The 20945-nt window shown below is 36.1% G+C and overlaps 1 long non-coding RNA gene across 2 annotated transcripts; it reads right to left on the minus strand.

Annotated features, from left to right (window-relative positions):
* Positions 1 to 3433: 3433 nt before the first annotated feature.
* Positions 3434 to 20293, minus strand: LOC116226034 (uncharacterized). Of its 2 annotated transcripts, XR_016466481.1 has the most exons (5): positions 20193 to 20293; positions 19010 to 19086; positions 6129 to 6233; positions 5208 to 5361; positions 3434 to 3624 (listed from the first exon to the last, which is right to left on the minus strand). It is a non-coding gene; the product is annotated as an uncharacterized LOC116226034 (long non-coding RNA). The 2 variants fall into 2 exon arrangements; XR_004166209.2 differs by lacking the exon at positions 3434 to 3624 and having other exon boundaries at positions 4969 to 5361.
* Between the last annotated feature and the right edge of the window lie 652 nt (positions 20294 to 20945).

Below are 20945 nucleotides of genomic sequence, written 5' to 3' on the forward strand. Positions count from 1 at the left end.
TATTCTACTGTTCAGAATCAGGCACGCTCACATCTGAGTCCTGCAATCTCCAGAATGAAACTCAGCTATAAAGTCTGTAGCTTCCTGATAGACTAGTGATTTTCCTCACTCTTGGAGGTAGTACATAACACAAGTTTTGCCTCAAATAAGTGTTCACCTACATTATTTCTTCTGTCTGCTTAATGTCTGTAATGTCTGTAATCTTGAAAAAACAAAATATGCATTTGTTATAGTGTAATCATGTTTCTGAGAAGTGAAATATATCCTAGTTATACTCTAGTATTTGTTTAACTGTGACTTAGCCTTTACTAAAATGAATATATATATATCTATATTTATGGGAATTAATGGTGCAATGGAATTGATGTATTATTCTAGGTTGTGTATTCTCTGTACCCTGGTATGATTTAAAAATGAATTCTGCATTACTTTGTTGAGCTATGATTCTCTTGACAATAATATTAAAACACTCAGCACAATTCTTATTTCTATAGAAAAGTCTATCTCTTCAGATTTTCCCATGGGAGCAGTTTTGTACTCGTTTCTCCACTTATGTTTCTTTTAAACTAGAGTATCTCACTACATAACCATGAAATACTTGTTCAGTTATGGTGAGACCAGAATGGGCTCTCTACTAGTTCTGTACTTGGTGCAAGCCCCTGACAGCTAATTTGCAGCATGGCACAATACACTCTAGACATCTACTTTCTTTTAAAAGCTTTGAAAAAGTACAGAGCAAGAATACGATAACATTTTGGTTTAGTCACATCAGTCATATCTTTTCTGGCAACACTACTGATCAATATTCTCCTTCTGTCTTCAAGTAAACACCTGAAAACTTAACAAGGATACTCATTTAATGCAGTGAATCATCAATATAAACTTTACTGTTTATAGTTTATTTGCAAAAATAAATAACAAGGTTTTGATATGATACTTAGTTGGAGAAGCCAGAGCTACCCTGTGACAAGGGTTATTTATGTTAAAGCAGGAATAGTATGAAATTAAAATTTGCAATAGGAATCTAAGGGAAACCAACTACTACGTACTGGTCTTCAAAAAGGAAGTGAATAAGAATAAGCAGATCATTTTTCATTCTCTCAGTGAATGTTTTATGCCATCAGATTGCATATAATGTGCATGTTTTTAGCAATTAGTACAAGCAGAAGTTTTGTCAACGTCAAGCCATTTTCAGCTAATTGGTACTAACATACTTTGATGTTGTTGCATCTATGAGAGAGTTAAAGAATATGATAAGATTTACAGCAAGCCCTGCAATTTCTCTGAAAGCAAAATAGATTTTTCAAACGCTTACAACCACATCGCAGAAGCAAAAATTGCCTTTGAAATTACAACATTTGTTTCAAAGACCCATAAGGCTGACCAGGCTAATAATCCAAGAAGGAGCACGTGACGTAAAAACCTAAGTTTATTTAGATGTAATTAAATGTAACATTATATAGTTTTTTCTTTTTCTTACCAGATTTAACTTTGAATAGGATTAATTATCCTGTGTTAAAAACAATAAGCACATCTAGTATTATCAATCTTAAAGATCTTCAATAATTAGCATCTATATTATCAGTCATTTTCATTTAACCTGTACTGACATATTTTGTAAGTTCTCTGCATCATGTGAACAATCTACGTACTCGTTGAACTGATGAACTCTGTTTTCTCTCATTAGCCATTCTTTACTTGTCTCTTTCAGTGTCACGCTCTTCAAGTAAAACTTTGATGGTATGAAAATGATGAGAATTGAAATACTATATGCTACATTTAGTTTAATAATTTTGTTGACTTGTCTTTCTCAGTAGGAGAAGGATTACCATAGCTTTTCAACAGTACCATAGATAACCATATCATAATCATAGTTTTATGCCTGAAGCAAACTACTTTGAAAGGTTTACTTTTAAGCAAAAATAGGCAAAGTAAAAACCAAGCCCCTTATTTGAGGCAAAACCCAGTACTGAACAGTGTACATGCATTTAGTGTCTTTTTATTTGATATCAGAGTTAATTTATTTCATGAAAGTCTAACATTAGGATAATTTACCTGAAGATATTTAAAAATTTAAAAATAAATTTAACTATTAAAAGATTATAGGAAACTTTTGTAAGAATCTGTATATCTCTTCTATCTTTATAGGAATTCACTTTGAAAGACCTTGTCTTCTTGGGGCTGATACCTGGTGCTTCTTGGCACAGCCACATCTCTGCTTCACAGTGCTTAGGTCACTTATGTTCTCTGACATGCACGTTTAGCAGAGCGATGCACAGAGCCTGGAGAAGGATCACAGGTCAGCAGGAGAGAATTTTAAAAGCAGCACAAAGAAATTCCTCCTACTCCAGCTAGTAAGTCAGCTTCATGCAATGATACAGGTTCTTCAGGAGAGATAGGTCATTTTTGCATCCTGCAAGGGGTTTACATACTCATTTCTGTCACTCTTCTGTGCTTTTTCAGTCTCACCTACATTAATTTTCCCACAGAAAATAATAAAATATGGTCTATTTCTAGACTTCTAAATATTCTCAGTTTGTTTTAGAGATTGCCACCTAACTTTTCTGAAGAGCTCCTCTCCAAAAAGCATGCATCATCACTGAGTGATTTCTCTACCTAGTTGAGTATTCATTTGCTTTCTTTCCTCTGAGATTTAACACACATGAGAGTATGACTGCAAGGGCTAAAGACAGTTTCTCCATAAACATACCAAAGAGCAAAGTCACAACAGCTGAGAGAAGGGAAATCGTTTTCCCTACACTCTTATCCTGTGTTAGAACTGAGAGAAATTAGAATTGTAAGAGGAAAAACAAACGAACAACAAATATACAAAGAAAAGCACAGATGTTAGAAAGGGAGTAAATGTATTTCATCTATGACATCTAAGAAAATTAAAGCAAGTCATGCTTTTTGTGACCTGAAATTTGTTATAACTACAATTTAAATGTTGCGACAGGAGATTGATTTCTTCTCGAACTGTATATGTCAAAGAGAAAATGGTTCTTTCTCAGAAAAAGCTATTTTTTTGACAACTGTATTACTTCATAACATAAAAAGATTATCAAGAAGACTGCCAAACCTTTGGAGCTGAATTCACAAACATGAAGGGAAATGAAAGATTACTATAATAACGCCAAGATTGGGCAAGCAGACACCTGATGCTTTTTTGCTTGTTTTCGTAATACTTCAGAGCATATTTTTTCTAATACTTAGTTTTAGAAAATCTCCACAAGGATTTTCAAGTGTTTTCTTTTTTCATGATTTTTTGAAAATAATCAATTAATACTTTCTATTTGTGCATGGATCTTTTGCTGGGTGCTTCATAGGAAAAGACATGTTTTATACCGCTACTTTGTAATTTTTGTGTCTGACTTAAAATACAAACAAACAAACAAAAACAAGCAGAGTTATTTTTCAGAATGACTGGCTTTATTCTCTGGTTTTTTTTGCAGACATGTATGAGGACTGGTTTGAGTGTAATGCCTCCTATTTTATGATGTTGGCTCATGTCAGAGGAAGATGTTTGTGGTATTGCAGTAGAGGTTCAACTTCCCACCAATATTCCATTACATATTGTTGCCATGTGACAGACAGCAGCAGAGGGGCAGTCTGACAAAATGATAGCTGGCATGGAAGAGTGTATGAAGCAAAGGTGTGAACATGAATTTCTCCAGACAGAAAAAAAATAAAAGCACCAAATGACATTTATTTTGTGAAGAATTAATTAACATATAACAAATAATTAATTAACAAATAACATTTATGGAGACCAGACACAGATGTAAGCACAGTGAGCCAGTGGGTGATGCATTTGTTTCAACAGTGGCGATAGAGTGTAAAAGACAAGCCACGTTCTGGACAGACATGCAGACTTTTATGAGTGTGGTATGCAGGCTCTTGTTCATTGCTGGCCAAAATGCATAGCTAATAGTGGTGACTACATTTTAAAAGAGTGTTTTGTAGCTGAGAATTTGCTCTACCAAATTGTGTTATCATGCTCTTTGTGTCTGTTATAAATTCTACAAAAGTAAATAGGAGGCATTACTTTCAGAGCAACCTATGAATATACATAATAGGATAAATTATCGTAAACAATAAGGGAAAGAAACATAAAATAAATCTAAGCATTGATTTTTAGACTTGGTTTGATAAAACATTACGTAATACAGAATACTTCAAAAAAATTGAGAAACATTTAGCAGTCTTCTCTGTATATTTTCTATATGATTGCGGAGTACAGATTCCTCAAGCTGTATGATTGACTGATCAGACTATTTTATGGTTAGTGCTTAGGGTTGCTATCAATCATTTAAAGTTATACAATTTCTAACTCACTCTTCGAAAGAATCTGGAACACCTAAAAACAGTGTAGAATATAGCATATCTTTGTTCCCTGCATTTTCTCTTTGTTTAATAAGTCGACATTTCTATAACTTTAATGTAATTATTACCACTTAATCAAAGAACATGCCATGTGGTGTTACTGAAACAGCATTTGTGATAAACAGTAATCTTAAATAAACTTAGGGTCTCAGTGTTTATAAACCACATAGAATTTTTGTGTGATATTCAGTGACAGTATATTTCTTAAATTTTAAGAGCTACTGGCAAAACTGCCTTGATTTTGTTTCGGGATTTAGGGGAAGACTCCTCACTGATTCAGTAACCAAAATTATGAATGCACTTGTTTATAACTATAGATAAGAAACCAAGGCAGAAGTTTTCTGTGTGGCAAGACATAGTGAATGCCTTCTAGTTCCATAATTTTTCTGTTTCACATTGAGATGAACTGAACATTTTTTCTCCCTTGGTTTTCATCTGAAGATGACTGTGTTAAATCCAGAACAAACAGCTGTTTGTTGCATGGCCTCATCAGTATGGTAGAATACACTTCTCTTTCTCTAATTTACTTAGGTCAAAACTTTCTTGATGTCTTCCATATTTCAGGTGAGAGCTAAAACCTCTGAAATGTCTTTTATTGTATATGACTACAAACAATTTCATAATGAGAAATCAGAATCTTAGTCTTCTCTTTTCCAGTTATGTAAGATTAAGCAGCAGATGACAGACAGTTACTGATTATAGAAAGGATCCAGGTTGCTCTTCAGTTTTGATTGGAAATTGCTCTATAAGAATATCATATGTACGCACGCAGGTACTCTAAATTTCTCTGGAATGTTCTATCTTCCTTTGATGTATTTACATACAGTGGCAAGATCTTCCCTGGGCCTTTTTTTATCTCCAGGGAACAGGTTAAGCTCCTTCTTTCCTCATGGGTGAGATGCTCCAGTCCTTTGTCATCTTCATGGCCTTACACTGGACTCTTTCCAGTATGTTTCACTTGTACTGAGGGACCTGGAACTGGACAAGAAGAAGGACTGAGTTCTTGACTGTGAAACATTTATTCAGCAGCTGCATTTTTAAGTAAGTAGCCTTACTGATGATGTTTTGACTTCTCCTCAGTCAATGCACAATTTTTAAAAACTGTACATTTATTAACGTGTTCAATAAAGCCAGCCAGTCAGATCACTGGTGTCTCAGCTTGAAGTACTGCTAAACCTGTGCCACTGTTTTGCATAATGGCTGACATTAATCAACTAAATAGAGGATTAACTCTTGGTGGTTTTTTTTTGTGGTTTTTTTTTTTTTTTTTTTTTTTTGTCATTTGGAAATGAAAAATACTCATCCTAAATTGAGAATGGATTGATCATCCAGATATATTTCCCACCAGTAAGGAGCCTACTGTGGTTTCAGCACTCAAAATACTGATACTATTATTATATTTTCTTTCTAGCTTCCTATTTGAATGATTTTACATATTTCTGTGACTGAATAAAAAACTTACAATCTAGCCATTATGAATTTGACATCATGTGATGAATTTTGTTTTGAGTGGCCATCTTCTTTGAGTTTTTGGCAGTCCTGTCATTTTATTGCAACATCAAGTCCCCACAGACTAATCAAATTCAGCATTCAGAATTCATTTTCTTATTAGGAGATGTATGCAATGAAAACATAAAAAATCAGGATAAAATAGAAAACTTTGTAGTACCCAATGTGATGTCAAGAACTCTGACTAACCTATGAGCTAGTAAGTTTCTAGGCTAAAGATGCTGCAGATTACTCACCAATGAACCATTAGATTTGCTGGATTTTTCAAGTATCTGTGCCATCTGAGATCTGTTTTTGAAAAAGTGATGTGACTTCCTTTATGGATAACATATCTTCATTATCTGTTGTTTTTGGTAAATAAATAAATAAATAAATCTTTGTTTATGATTCTTCTGATCTTTTCTGATGAAATACCTGATCTTTGTATACTTCTGAGAAGTATTGATTTTACAGTTCTGCATTTGCAAATAAAAAGCCCTACACACTTAGGAAGAGATCTGTAGCCAAACAATCATGGAAAATTTGACCCAATCATCAAAATGACACTTCATGTTTTGCTTTCTTCTACAGAATTACCTTACCATTCAGCTTTGATTGTCAATTAAGAGGCTGGAGGTAGCATGATTTCCTGGCTCGTTCTCTTCTGAAAACGGCATTTGGCATTTACTCTAGATTATGGTATGACATTCAAAGTTTTTAATTCTATTTAAATTAAAATGTCTTCACTAAGAAACAATTTTGCATAAGTAATTGACCTGTTATTAATTCTTCAGCATCTATTATTTTTTTGTTACACCCATAACATTAACTATAACCCAGATTTGTCAGAGTCAAAATGTGTGAAGCGATATACAAATATACAGTGCGAGATAAGCTTCTGTAAAAAGAGAAATAATTGGTGAATCAGTCAAGCTAGAACACAAAAGCACAAAAAGCAAATAAGAAAAGAAAAATTGAGTGAGTAGTAAAAGAACTCAGTAACTAGTGAAGGGATTAGAAATCAACTAACATGTCATATTCATATTTGAAGTTCTAACATATATCCTTTATATCAATCAGTATTTGCAGTGTAGTGTGTGTATACATACAAATGTATTTGCGCCTCTTGAATATTCCAGTTATATTGGTTATATGAACACTAAACAATTCAATAGCACTATCATTTAGCTTTCAGATATAATGAAGAGGTAATAGACATCCCTAGTTATGAGAACATTTGAGTTTCTATGTCTAATTACAATTTTTTGAACTGTAGTCATGAAAAACTAATCATTGTGACAATAGGCTTCTGGAAATTATATTGTAGAAGTACAAAATGCAGGCAATTTAATGTTTGCTATGGTTCATCAAATTCTAACTCCTCATGCATAACTTGGTCACATTTATTTGTGCTCCACAGGGGTGTAACTCCAAAAGAGAAAGCTAGACCCAAAATGTGCTTCACAAAAAAATGTCGTTGCCTTGGCAACTAATACAGTATTAAATGTTCCAACAGGTATAATATCACACAACACTGAAACACATCGTTCTTGGTGCAGAAAATGTATGCAATTCAAGACTACTACACTAGAAGTGAACGCAATGGATGCTTCTTTATTTTGCACCCCAAAATATTTGTCATTAAAAGTATTATCTCTGTCTGGCCTTGTTTAATAGATTTTTTTTCAGTATATTCCTTACCTAGTATTTCACTCTTTTCTTTCCTTCCAACTATTTTTGTCCCATAATTTTCTGTATTCAAGGCTCTCATTCCCTATATTTTTCACTCTTTTCATTCACATGCATATCAGTTTCTCTCTTTATATGTGAGCAGAGGGAATTCTTAGAAAAATCTTTCTGTTTGAATTTCGGTTCCTTTGCATAGCCACACCAATTATCTTCAATTTAGCTTGAAGAGGAATTTTCAGTGCCTAACTATGAACTAGCTGGGAATAGTTTGTTGTGCCCAGAATCTCCTCATGCAGTGTTTGTTTACAAGCTCAGAACTTGGTCTCTGTCAGACACCACCTTGGCTCAAAGTGATTATTGAACAACATATGACGCAAGTAATATAATAGATTAAGATGATTCGGTGAATATAAAAATGGAAGGGTCTTACTAGAGGTGTAACTTCATGAATATGAAGGGCAGCTGGAGCAGATATATTCTTTAAAACTTACTTACTCTACAGCCAGAAAAATCCACTGATCATAGAATTATTTGATTGGAAGGGTCCTTTAAAGATCATCCAGTACAACTACCTTGCAATAAACAGGGACATATATAGCTAGATCAGGTTGGTCAGAGCCCCGTCTAGCCCAACCTTGGATGTCTCCAAGGATGATGCAACCACCACATCTCTAGGCAACTTAATCCAGTGTATCACAGCCCATACCATAAAAAACCTTCTTCTTATGTCCAAACTAAATCTTCTCTCTTCTAGTTTGAAAGCATTTCCCTTCGTCCTATCATAACAGACTCCAATAAAATATCTCCTTCCTTCTCACAGCCCCCCTTCAGATACTGAAAGACTTCTATCTGGTCTTCTGAGAGCCCTGTTTTCTCCAAGGCACACAGCCCCAGCTCTCTCAGCCTGTCCTTGCAGAGGAGGCATTCCACGCCTAGGATCATTTTTGTGGCCCTCCTCTGGATGCACTCCAACAGTTAAAAAAGTAAGGCGGTTATGTTTCTCATATTGGTTGCCTAAAAGGCCTTTTAGGCCTTCTTTGTTAAGAATTTTCAGTTCCCTCCTAATTGTGTACACTTCATGCATTGCACAGAGCTTTCTGCAAAGAAAACTGCACTTGAGACATGAGGTCCATATAATTGAAATATCTATTAGCTTTTAAAATACAGATTTTGGTGTTTTAAAGATTTTTAAGAATTGTTTTCTCATCAACAGTCTACATACATCCAGACTACTGTTTGTTTGGTTTTTTTTTTCCTGATTCACTTCAACCTTTGTCTTTGCTTTAGGATTAACATTTTTTCCAACTATTTAATTCAGAATAGCTTTCTGATTCAAAGTCCAAGCTAAGAGCAAGATCCTCTTTATCTTCTATAATCTTTGGCTGCAGCTCAAACTTATATTGTCTTCAGTACACACAGTCTTCAGTAAGGATAATGCAAATATTTTGGATAATTATCAATGGGAATCACATTGTAAATTTGTTAGAGCCCATTAAAAATTAGTTAACATTTTTTATTTACACATGCTCAGATTCTCTTTATAGTCCAAACTAAAATGCCATGAAAAAGATAATTGTTATTTTTGCTAACTTCTTCAGTGTCCTAATATTCCAATGATCTCACTAACATACGAATCACTAAAAGGAGTTTGAAGTGAAAAATGAACCATTTCTCCTTAAAAAGCAAATTTACATAACAGTCTTCTGCAGCTTTTCATAAAATGGAAAGCACCAAATAGCAGTTTTATGAAATGGTAAAAAAATTGAGTTTCTCTTTGTCAATGGTTTTCAGGCTGGTTCGACCCGGTTCTGTGACAAGCGGGGCAGAGAGATTTGGCAAAACTCTATTCATTGACATAATTATCTTTTCTGAACAAAAACTGGGTGACAGAAATAAATTAGTCTTTTTTTCATTTCTGCTCACCTCTGACTAAAGGGAAACTATGAATGTTGTTTTAGTTTTTTAAATAAACGATTCATTAGAAGCTTCTATTTCATTCATATAAAGCCTCTATCATGTGTGGCTGTTTCTTTTAGAAGTATCTGTTTCTCAGCCTTTAAATACATTTTTATAGCAAAATATAATACACAGTCAAAGTGAAATGTGTGTAAACTTTTGTACATCTACTTTAATGCTCACCAATACTTTCAAAATAAAGAAGGCCTTCATACAATAAATAATCAAACATAATATGTCCATATATCATAGATGTTTATTGTTAAATGCCAAAATCTTTAAGTAGTCAATCAAAAACTGGATGATTTTCAGTACTGCTTGTCTTTGATTCAGTAACACTCAGAACCTTTGAAAATGATGCACTGCATAAGGATTTTTTTTTTTTTTTTTTTTTTTGAGGTTACTTATTTACCTCAAATTCCAACTCCTTTATGAAAAGAGCTTTCTTATTACTTTAAGCATCTGATTTGGATATTTTTGCTAAATTGTAAACACAAAATGTTATGGTTTTGCACAAAATAATAAACAAATCATTGAAACCAGATAGCCAGTAGGGCAGGGGAAGTGACTATCCCTCTATACTGTTCCCTCATGAGATTCCATTTGGAATATTGTGTCCAGGTCTGGGGTCTCCAGCAGAAGAAAGTTGTAGCTGTTGGAGCAGGCCTAGAGGAGGGACACAAAGATGTTCTGAGAGCTGGAGCACCTCTCCTGTGAAGGGATGCTCAGGGAGCTAGGCTTGCTCAGTCTGAAGAAGATAAGGCTCTGGGGAGACCCCACTGATGCCTTCCAGTACTTGAAATGAGCTTATAAACAGGAGAAGAACAGACTTTTTACCCAGTCTGATAGTGACAGGACAAGGAACAATGGTTTTAAACTAAAAGAGAGGAAGTTTACATTAGATGTTAGGAGGACATCTGTTATGTGAGGCACTATAACAGGCTGCCCAGAGAAGTTGTGGGTGCTCTATCCCCAGAGGTCTTCAAGGACAGGCTGGATGGGACCCAGAGCAGCTTGATCTAGTGAGTGGAGTCCACAGCAGGAGGTATGAAACTAGACGATATTTAAAGTCCCTTCCATCCTAAGCTGCTTCAAAGGTAATTTATTTCCATGGAAACTATAACAGATGCAAAGAGCAAAATAACAATATCTGATTGAGCAAATTCTCAGCTACAAAACCCTATTTTTCAAGACAACCACCAACATTAACTATGCATTTTCACCAGCACAAACAAAAGCCTGCATGCTGTGCTTGTAAAAATCTGCACCCGTAGAGGAGAACAACTGTTGCTGCCACGACGACTGAAATATACCACCCACCATCTCACTGCGCTAAAATACACTGTTTATTCTCCAGAAAAATTCAGCATGCATCAATGAATGTCAGTGGGTGTTTTTTTTCTGCATGGAGGAATTGAATTGCACACCTTCCTTTCATATGCTCTTTCATGTTAGATATAAATTTGTCAGACTGCCTCTTTGCTGCCATTTGTCACATGGCAACAAAATACAATGGAATATTGTGGGAAGGATCAATCTCTACTGTCACAACACAACCTCTGACATTATGGTCCAGCATTATAAAATAGGAGGCATTATTTTTGGAGCTATATGATTTTATGATTCTACAGTAGTAACTTATGCAAAGAATTCTGTAGTGGGAAAACGTTTCTAGATTCTCAGATATCATTTCACATTCATACTTGTGGATTTCTGACATATTATTAAAACAGGAAAGAAAAGAAGAAAAAAGAAGGGGAAAAAAATGGGGGGAAAATAAAAGAATGAAAAAAGAAAAAAGAGTACTTTCAAATATTTTCCTTAATGAAGTGTAACTAATCAAAACTTCTGTTTTGAGGAATTCATGGAGTCTGGATGGAGTCGTTTCCTAGGTGATAAAAACTCAGGCTTACTTAAATTTTGGATTCTCTAAGTCATTATTTCTTCAGAAAACTGCTAGCATATCAATTTATGAATGACACCAACATTCATCCATATGACCTCCAAGACATACCAGTATGAACATTAAGATAATGGTGTATTTCTTTGACTGAGAAAACACTTTGCTAACTTTTTGACTGCATTCTCCAGTTGTAAGGCAAGACCAACTTCCATTTTTTTTTCCCATCGAACATCCTTGTTACTCATACTTCTCCTAGGTGTTCACAGTCTTTTCCTTAAGCTGATATAAAATTACAACTTTACAGCCTCTTTTTCATACAATCATAGAATCACCAAGATTGTAAAAGACCTCTAAGATCATCCAGTCCAACTGTCCACTGTCTTGCTCCAATTTATAGGAGGGAGAAGTGGTTATTTTAATTAGGACACAATGGGTCAAATGTTAGCCCAACCAGTTTATTACAGATCCTAGTTACTTAAGGACATGGGGAAGGGGAGATGGGTGTTAGAAAAGAGAAGGAAATAAAAAGCAAGGAGTCTTTATAGAAAGCAAGAGAGAGATAGTCACCACAGTGGGTCCAGCAAGGTTCATAGCAGGTCCATTGTTCTCAGGAACTCATCTGGTCACCGTGGGGGTGTCACGGTTTTGGTTTTTGCTTATTTGATTTTGAATATTCCACATCAAAACATCAAGTACTGGAAGTGTTAATGCTCTAATTCTACATACCTATCCCTATACATTGCGGAAGTCACGGGATCTGACCCTTCCGGGTGGGGCGGTCTCTTACTGCCTGGCAGTGGGTGCTGGAGGGTGCTTTCCTAGCTGTTCCAAGCTTTTTCAGGTTTGACTCGGTCTCGGGAACTCTCTCTCATATCTTACTCGATTTATTAGTCTCAATTTCAATTAGATTGTATTATATTGTATTATTTTGCATTCCGATATCATAGTTAGTAAAATAAGTTTACCTCCATAGATTGTTGCCGCTGTTTTTTTCCTTTTCCCCCTACCTTCCCATTTTGTGGGTCCAGGCGGGGGGTAGGGAGGGCAGGGGCCTACTGCCCCCTGTCACGGGCATAAACTGATCTAGTTAATTCCGTGACAGGGGGACAGGAGGAAGCCAGGAAGCTTTGCAGCAAGCAGGGGGGGGAAGGGTGGTCCTCAGTCAAAGGTTTCTTTGGGAGTTCTTCTCCAAAGTCCTTAGTTTAGCGAGGGACTTTTATCCCCCCATTTTGCTGTTGTTTTTTTTTTCTTTAATTTTCTCTCTGTTAGTGTGACATACGTGGCCCAGCAGATAAGCTGGCACGGAGTGGTGCCTTCGTTACCACGCACAAGCATTATTGCCTTTTGCAGTGGTCAGCTCCTTCAAGCTGCTCCTCTGAAAAAAGACTGCTTGTTCCGCTTCTGCTTATTTTTACAATCATGAGCAGAGGTACTGTGGCACAGTGACACCCACCGCTCATCTCCCTAGATAATTTGCAGTTGTCATCACCAGAAGGGCCTCATGAAACCAGCTTTAAGACAAAAAGAAAAACAGATTTGTCTTTCACATCCACCTATCACCAATATTTCCCACTAAATCATGTCCCTCCGTACAACTTCTAAATGTTTCTTGAGCACCTCATGCATGGTGACTGCACCATTTCCTTGTGCAGCCTTTCCAGTGCCTGATCACTCTCTTGGGGTAGTATTTCCTAACTACTTAAAAGTTTTTAAACTTAAAGGTTTTTAGCATTTAACAGCTTGTGATATAGCACATGTAAATTCATACTATATCAAATACGCTTTTTGTCAACTCAGCAGAGGTAGGCTGCACTTGGTTGCAAACTTGCCTTCATTCTAAGCATATAAAAAAAGAAAACAGCTACAACCAAGGCAGTTTTCAGCAGACTGAAACATATTGACTAAGAATATGTTAATTTGGAATGTCTGCAATGTCTGAGTCAAACTAATGAATTCCAATATGCAATAAAAACCATGTTGAAAATACCTGCATGTGAGGGAGCATGTTGTATAAAGTCAATGGAGAGGAAAATTATAGAATCACAGAATGGCCTGGGTTGAAAAGGACCACAATGATCATCTAATTTCAACCCCCCTTCTATGTGCAAGGTCGCCAACCACCTGACCAGGCTGCCCAGAGCCACATCCAGCCTGGCCTTGAATGCCACCAGGGATGGGACATCCACAACAGATTCACAGAATGGCCCGGGTTGGAAGGGAAAAAAGATGTGAATTGTTATCTGCAAATTTTGTGAATGGAAATTAGTTCATCTGAAATAAGCAACCTTTGGATTTCAAGCTTTTTTTTTTTTCATGAATGCTTGTATTCACTATTTTTAATATATTTATTTTTGCATTGTGGGAGACTGACAACATATTTAAGACTGTCAGTTAAATATAAGTTTTTCAAAAATATGTGTTAGCATTTTAATTCCTTAATTAATCAAAAAGCAATGTATTCAATTGAATTAAATTTGTAATTGATACACCCAAACTGAGACCCTTAGTTTTTTCTTTAGTTTGCTTTCTTCCTTTAATTAGTAATGCCATTGTTTTCAGATTATATGTTACAAGGACAGTGTTATGTTGTTTTAGATTTATGAATCTGACGTTAGTTGCCTTGATAAGCACATCTGCAATTGTATTCAACCTGTTCCACAATAAAGGTCTGTGGCTTATTCTAAACTATTAGCATTTTTTACCAGTAATGTCCTTTAATTTGAATGTTACCTTCTCTCTTTTTTATTAATGAAAACACAACTTATGTATGTTGAAAGCTTTAATGCTTCTGTTATGGGAAGCTTAAAATACTTGTAAACTATCCAGTGATATTAAAAAAAAAAAAAAGCTCATCAAAAAGAATTTGCAGAGTATACATTGCTTAGCGAACTTTGTGATACTGCCGTCACACTGGGACATACCTTGAAGAAGAATACTTACAGTTTCTCTGTTGCTTTGTTTTGATGAAAGTAGGAAAAACTAGAAGATTCAAGAGATTGTTCTATATGTTGAAGTCTAACTGAAGATTGCTACAAACTAGTAGCTGGTCACAGACACAAATTTTAATTAGTATTTCATATCAAAATTGCTTAAGTTAATCCAAGGGAAAATACTTGGCAAATAATCATTTTACATTTACATTTAAAAACAGGAATGATATAAGTGCATAAGAGGAAGGATGGGAGCATGAATATGTGTACAGGAATTGACAACTCACAGCCTGAATCAATGATTGAGCACCTGGTGAAGGGAGACAGTCAGCCCTGGGAGTACAGGTGGAAGCAATTCACTTGTGCCACTGTAATGGGGTGGAACCAGGCTGCTCCCTAAGCCTCATTTAAGGCCTAGCTGGCAGAAAGGAGGGTTCTCTACTTGGAGATTCCTTTTCTTGGAGTATTCAGAGAGCCCTGATCTTTGAGAATGGGTAAGTAAAATTATCTTTCTTAAGTAGGATTGCGATCATCACTTTTTGGGGTGTAATTTGGAACTAGCTATCTGCCATCACTTTTCCCTACATGTCATAAGTGTCTGTAGAGGTTCTTACAAAAACATAAAATTAGATGGCTCTCCTGATTAGATTGTGCAGATTATTCTTCACTAGCAAGTCTAGTTTTGATTGATTAAGTTGATTGTGATTAACCAGTTTGTGTTGTTAAAGAAACATAGAGGCAATTATCGGTGAAATATAGTTTCATCAGTAATCACATATTGTTGTATTGTATCAGCTGTGCAACAGTATGCAGCAAACTAGTGCAGATGGTTTGGTCTGTTGATAAGAGGTAGTATTCCCTTCAAAGAAAAAAATATTTTTGTGTTCTGAAACTTTGTTGATAACTACAGATCTCTTCAGGCAACTGCACTGGAATTCTTCATGGTACAAGATGCTAAGCAAATTCTGACATATTTGTTAATTAAGAAAAAAGAGCCTTCCAAATTAAGTGGGCCAGGGTTTACCTGATACAGGAGCTAAGAAAGTTTCAAACTGGGTAAATATTTTTATACAGCACAGATCTCCATCTCCATGACAAAAACAACAAAATACTACTCCTTCTGAACGTGCAGAATTTTGTTCCTATAAATCTTTTCACATTCTTGGGAGGAGGTAGTTTCTACTTTATTTCTTTTTTGTATGAAGCTGCTGTCTGAATCCTATCTACTAAGTTGTTTACAAGTTGTTGCCCTGAGAGTAAAAATAAAGCAGCAGGAGACAACCCATATAACAACAGAATGTTTATCCATGGGTTGTAATAATTGAGAAGACATCGTATTAATACTTAAGTCAAAAATTAGGGAATCCTTCTCAATGTGAAAGACATTGAATTCAGTAGTTCTTTTTTGAACAAGCAACGAAGACTTCATAGAAATGCATATGTGCATGAAACAGTGCTTTACTGTGCTAAATAGACATCAGTCTGATGAGAATTATCTAATATGGAAGCTGATGCAGACAGCAGTCATGCAAGGAGGCAGAATGATGAGCTATAATGAACTACCTGGGGTAGGTAATGCTACTTACTGAGTAGGTTAATTCTTTTACAGATAGGAAAGACAGAAGTATATGGTGATTCTGGAATTAGTTCATCTGCTGCCTTGTGCTGTACTGAATGATGGAATCATACCCTCCACTTCTCTTGCTATGATACAGACCGCGCATTTGGCATCTATATTGTAATAATGCACTTTGGACAAGGAACTCTTTCTGGTATCCTCTACTTAAGTTTACGAGGAATGCTCTGAAAGTAATGTCTCTTAATTCATTATATTGGCCCATGATGGCAGAGGTGGATATTGGTTGTATGGCAATTAAGGCCGAACTTTTCCAGCAATATTTATTTGCATTTTGTTGCTGGGGCACTCTGACAAAATATTCACATGGAAGTTCATATGAAGATAAGATTATGCAATTGAATTCCTCCATTTAGAATAAAATTGTACTCATTGATGTTTACATATGTTTGCTGAACATTTATGGAGACCAAACAGTGAATGTGAGCACAGTGAGGCAGTGGGTGGTGCATTTCAGCAGCGGGTCCATCTCCACTGGTGCAAGTGGCGTAGCATGCTTGCTCTTGTTCATTGCTGATGAAAATGCATAGCTCAAGGTGTTGACATTGTCAAAAAAAAGTGTTTTGTAGTGGAGAGCTTGCTCAAATATTATTTAGCTCTTTGTATCAATTGTTGTTTCCATGGTATCAATGGTTTAGGCATAAAACCATAACGTGCAAATAAATAGGAGGCATTAATTTCAGAGAAATGTTAGGTATGTCCTATACCTGAAGAAAGGATCCTGGCTTTCTTGTGGAAGTTCTTTTTGCTTATTAGATGTCTTTAGTGTTTTTTGCAGATCTTTAATATTATTTTTCCCTCTAATTCTGGAAGAATTTATAAGCAGTCTTCTGAACTATTCTTTTCCAAGGCTATTCTGATGTTCACTTCAATATCTTATAGATTTTGCATAGTGAAGTCTCTAGGCGAGGCATGATTAAGCTAGCCTAACTAAAACAAATTCATGTGTTTGAAACAATTGTTTTTATTGCCTTTCCCTCTATTCTTGTTGAAACAGATACACAAATTCTATTAAACTGTGAAGAACACATGGTGCAAAAGTAATCAGGCTCAAAAGTACCATTTAAAATGTCGTTTAACTGAATTGGTATGAGCTTGGAATAAGACAACACCTGGATAAACAGCTTGATTCAGCTATAAAGTGATACTGTTGGAATGAAAAGAGGGTTTACTACACTTGGACAAATGAACAAATGTGTCCGCAGTTTGAGAGACCCTTAAGCAACTGCCACCTGACATGAATAGGTGAGGTAAATCAAAGTGTGTCATTACACATCTACTACACGGAGTAGGACAACATCTCAGCAGGGTGTTTTATCTTTGTAGGATCATAAAATAAGATAGGTTTGAGATATAGAATAATTTAACTCAGAGGGGGGAACCCTCACTCCAGTCAAGACCAGCTTCAAACCTGTATCTGACTTCAAAGTTCCATGAAGTTGTTCAGAGTTTTGGGTGAATTCAACTTACAGTGGTGTCAACTTAATAGTGTTACAGTACTAGGCTTTTCTTTTGTTGGGTGATAGTAAAGGCAGACCAGCTTCTGTTCTGGTATTAAAAAAAAAAAAAAAACACAAAAAAAACACGGGCCACTGTTGTTTGACAAATGTGCATATTCATATTTTTCCTCTCATACAAACTACTTCTAGAAGAGTACTTCATTTTCAGTGTTTTGTTCATCCACAGAATCTCTCTGAGAAATTCTGGTAACAAGAAAAGTTAATCTCTTCTGGCCTTGAAAGGTCTAAGTTATGCTGCTTACAGCATAATGTACCCTATGGAGTCAAATGAGCATATTCTTCAATGCATGACTAAAAGGAAGAGCCATGTGAATTTAGTAACAACTTTTTGAAATGTATGCCTTCATCAGAGATGAACAAAGACAAATTCAAATGACCACAGCCTTTCATTAGCAAGTGGGTGGATGGCTGGGCAGGGGGCCTCATTGTGAAGACCAGCTACACAATTTACTAGCAGCTAAATAACTGTGCAGTGAGAGGGCCTGTGACAGAAAAAGGTAGAATAACTCCCTTTACTTTCTCGGAATTCCCCTAAACTGTAATGAACTCTTTATCTACCTCTGACACACCAAAGCTATATAATCATCTATTTTAGGATGTTTCAGAAAGATATTCAAGTAATTAAGAAATTATGGATTTCTTTATTTAAAAGCAAATGTGACAACAATAGTGGAAAAACAACGGGAGAAAAGACCTCTGTAAAGAATAACTGCCATGAAAGGCAATCTGTCACACTGCATGTTCTTAGCCTATGTTTTTTAGTTCTGTGATACACAGAAAATGCTGTTTTACCTTTCTCTGTACTAGGCCATGGGCTTTGTACTGAGTTTCCAATGGATTAGGAATGAGCTTTGTCAGGTTTGATCTGCATATGATTTTGTAGACCTATTTCCAATTTTGTTTGACTAGGAGTTTTTAATAATTTATGAAATGGCTAGTTGGCAAGTCTAATTTGTTTTATTTTAGAAATGAAAAAGTAAAACTATACTTTCTGCTGGCAAAGGATGTGGGATGCTGAGTACTTGCTACGTTGTTTCCATGAGACAGAAACCACCTCCAGCAGTCTCTTGAGGAACAGTTTTGGTGTTCATTATATGTGGAAAAATGATAGGAAGCTTGTCTATAATAATTGTATTATTCTCATTGAGACTTTCTGCATATTGGTATTTTCTTTCTTTTCTTATTGTGTACTAAATAGATTTGGAAATACTACTTTCATTAGAGTAGTAAGCTTTCAATTACTATAAAAGTAACTTTGGCTTTTCACATAAAGCATGTTTTCCTGTAACCCATTCTGAGTACAGCATTCAACAATGGCTGTCATGCTGTGTAACATTAAGTTGAGAATGGGTAGAGTATAATAGTGTAACAAGTGCTGCTTTTTCAGTGCAGAAATCAATATGTATCTTTAAGAAACATGTCCTTTATGAGGATTAACTAGGATAAAACACTCATCACCACTTCTAAATTAGATATCCTGCATTAACACTTAAAGGAGAGATACCTCTTGGCTTCCATTTGAATTGTTGGTGGAGAAGGTAGTGCCATGTTTTTCCTCCCTCCATATCAGTCCGGTCCTAGCTAAAAAGAGTAGAAGGACCTGTTGGGAAGGGTTTTAAATATGCATATCTAAATATAGGTGCTTGCCAAGAATTAGGAGTGACTAGAAGAAGTAAATGAGACAAAGGAGGAGCTCACTTATAATAGTTGTATTTGGACTCTTGAACTAATTACACAGTAGCTGAACACATTTAAAGATAAATATGGATATGTTCTATCTATAATGATGAAAGCTGTGCGAGTTATACTCTGTACTTATGTGACTGTAACAAGAGAATGAGAAAGTCTTTTGTTTAAGTTAAAGTTTTACTGGGTTCTTTGCTTCCTGTGGTGAACTGAGAACAGAGGGAAGAAGCATAGGCTTCTCTCTTCCCTCTTCAGACTTTTTTCCTGTGAATTTCAGTACAATAAAAACGCTGATTTGCACTTTTTCCCACAGTAAGAAAAAATGGCTACTGTGAGCTGTTCAGGATGTCTGTGTTTCTGGCTGTTTTCAATGCACTTATTTTTATTTTTTATTAATTATGAGAGGTGGGGGCCAATTCCTGACATTCCTGAGCTCAATCATGTCTCCTCCAGGCATGAACTCATCTTAGAGTTTACAATCTTTAAAGCTGTCCCTAAAGATATTGACAGCTTGTCCTTTTGTAGTTGGAGGAGTTCCAGGTTGATCAGAATGGAATGATACATTGCACATAAGTTTTAATTTCGCTTGCTGTTGTGCTGGTTTTGATTGCTCTATTCTGTGTGGAGGTGGGGAAGTGAAAGTGACTCTTTGGAGATCAGAAATTGTCATTTTACTTTGCTGCCCACGCATAAAATATAGTACAATAGAGTAAAAAAGCAGATATGAAAAAACAGATAAACAGCAGTGAAGTGGGGTCTCACTTCAGTTTACAGGAGGGAGAGGTGGTTCTCTTAATATCTGTATACCTGGTGTGAGATTAAGAAACAACGGTTCAAATGTTGTTCCGACCAGTTTATTACAGATCTTAATTAGGGAGATGGGGAAGGGGAGGACGGATGCTATTATGAATTAGGGTAACAGGGAAGGGAAGGAGGGCGATAGAAAAGATAGGAAAGAAGAAGCAAGGAGTCTTTATAGGAAGCAAGAGGGAGATAGTCACCACCATGGATCCAGCATGGTTCATAGTTCAGTCCTTGATCTTCAGCAGTGGTGGGTTGTTGGGCATTGTTGTTCTGTTGATGATGATAACAATGGTGACCATGGTGATGATGGACCCTTCTCAATGGTTCCAAAGTGGTTGAGTCTGCTCTCCTTGGAGTGGCAGCTTCTGGCTTTGCAGTCTCAGCAGAAACTCCTTTGTTCCTATCTTCCTGGCCTTGCCAGCAGATAAGAGGGAGCAGGGATGCCCATCTGCATCCTGTTTTTCACAGGATACGATGGTATCATTCCCCAGTTTTCCCATACCAAGCTGGACCTATTTAGTCACAGGCCAGATCTTCTGCCAGTAAACGCTCCTGAGCACTCTCTTCTGGAGGCAAGCAGCTCTGGAGGAAGGGGCTTTCAAAAGTCCACAAAGCAATGTCGGTTGTCACACAGTAGCACCCATCACTTGCCTCCTCAACAAATCAGCCAGAGACTTATCACAAGAAATACCTCAGGAAACAAGGTTTGAGCCAAAAAAAAAAAAAAAAGATTCTCACAGGTGGGAAGAGTAGAAATCCAGTTAATGGGGAAGATGGAAAAAATTGTGTAGGATATTTTCATAGCTAAAGTAGCCTTTCAGATACTTGTGAACAAGTATGTGAGTGGTATTTAAAGTAATGAGAAATTGTGCAGAACAAACAATAAAATGAGTGCAAAGTTCTGTGTATCTAGTATTTTACTCAGGTTTGCTGGGGGGAAAAGGAAATAA

The sequence above is a fragment of the Phasianus colchicus genome, chromosome 4 (genome assembly GCF_987193195.1).
Source record: "Phasianus colchicus chromosome 4, bPhaCol1.hap1.1, whole genome shotgun sequence".
Classification (NCBI taxonomy): Eukaryota; Metazoa; Chordata; class Aves; order Galliformes; family Phasianidae; genus Phasianus; species Phasianus colchicus.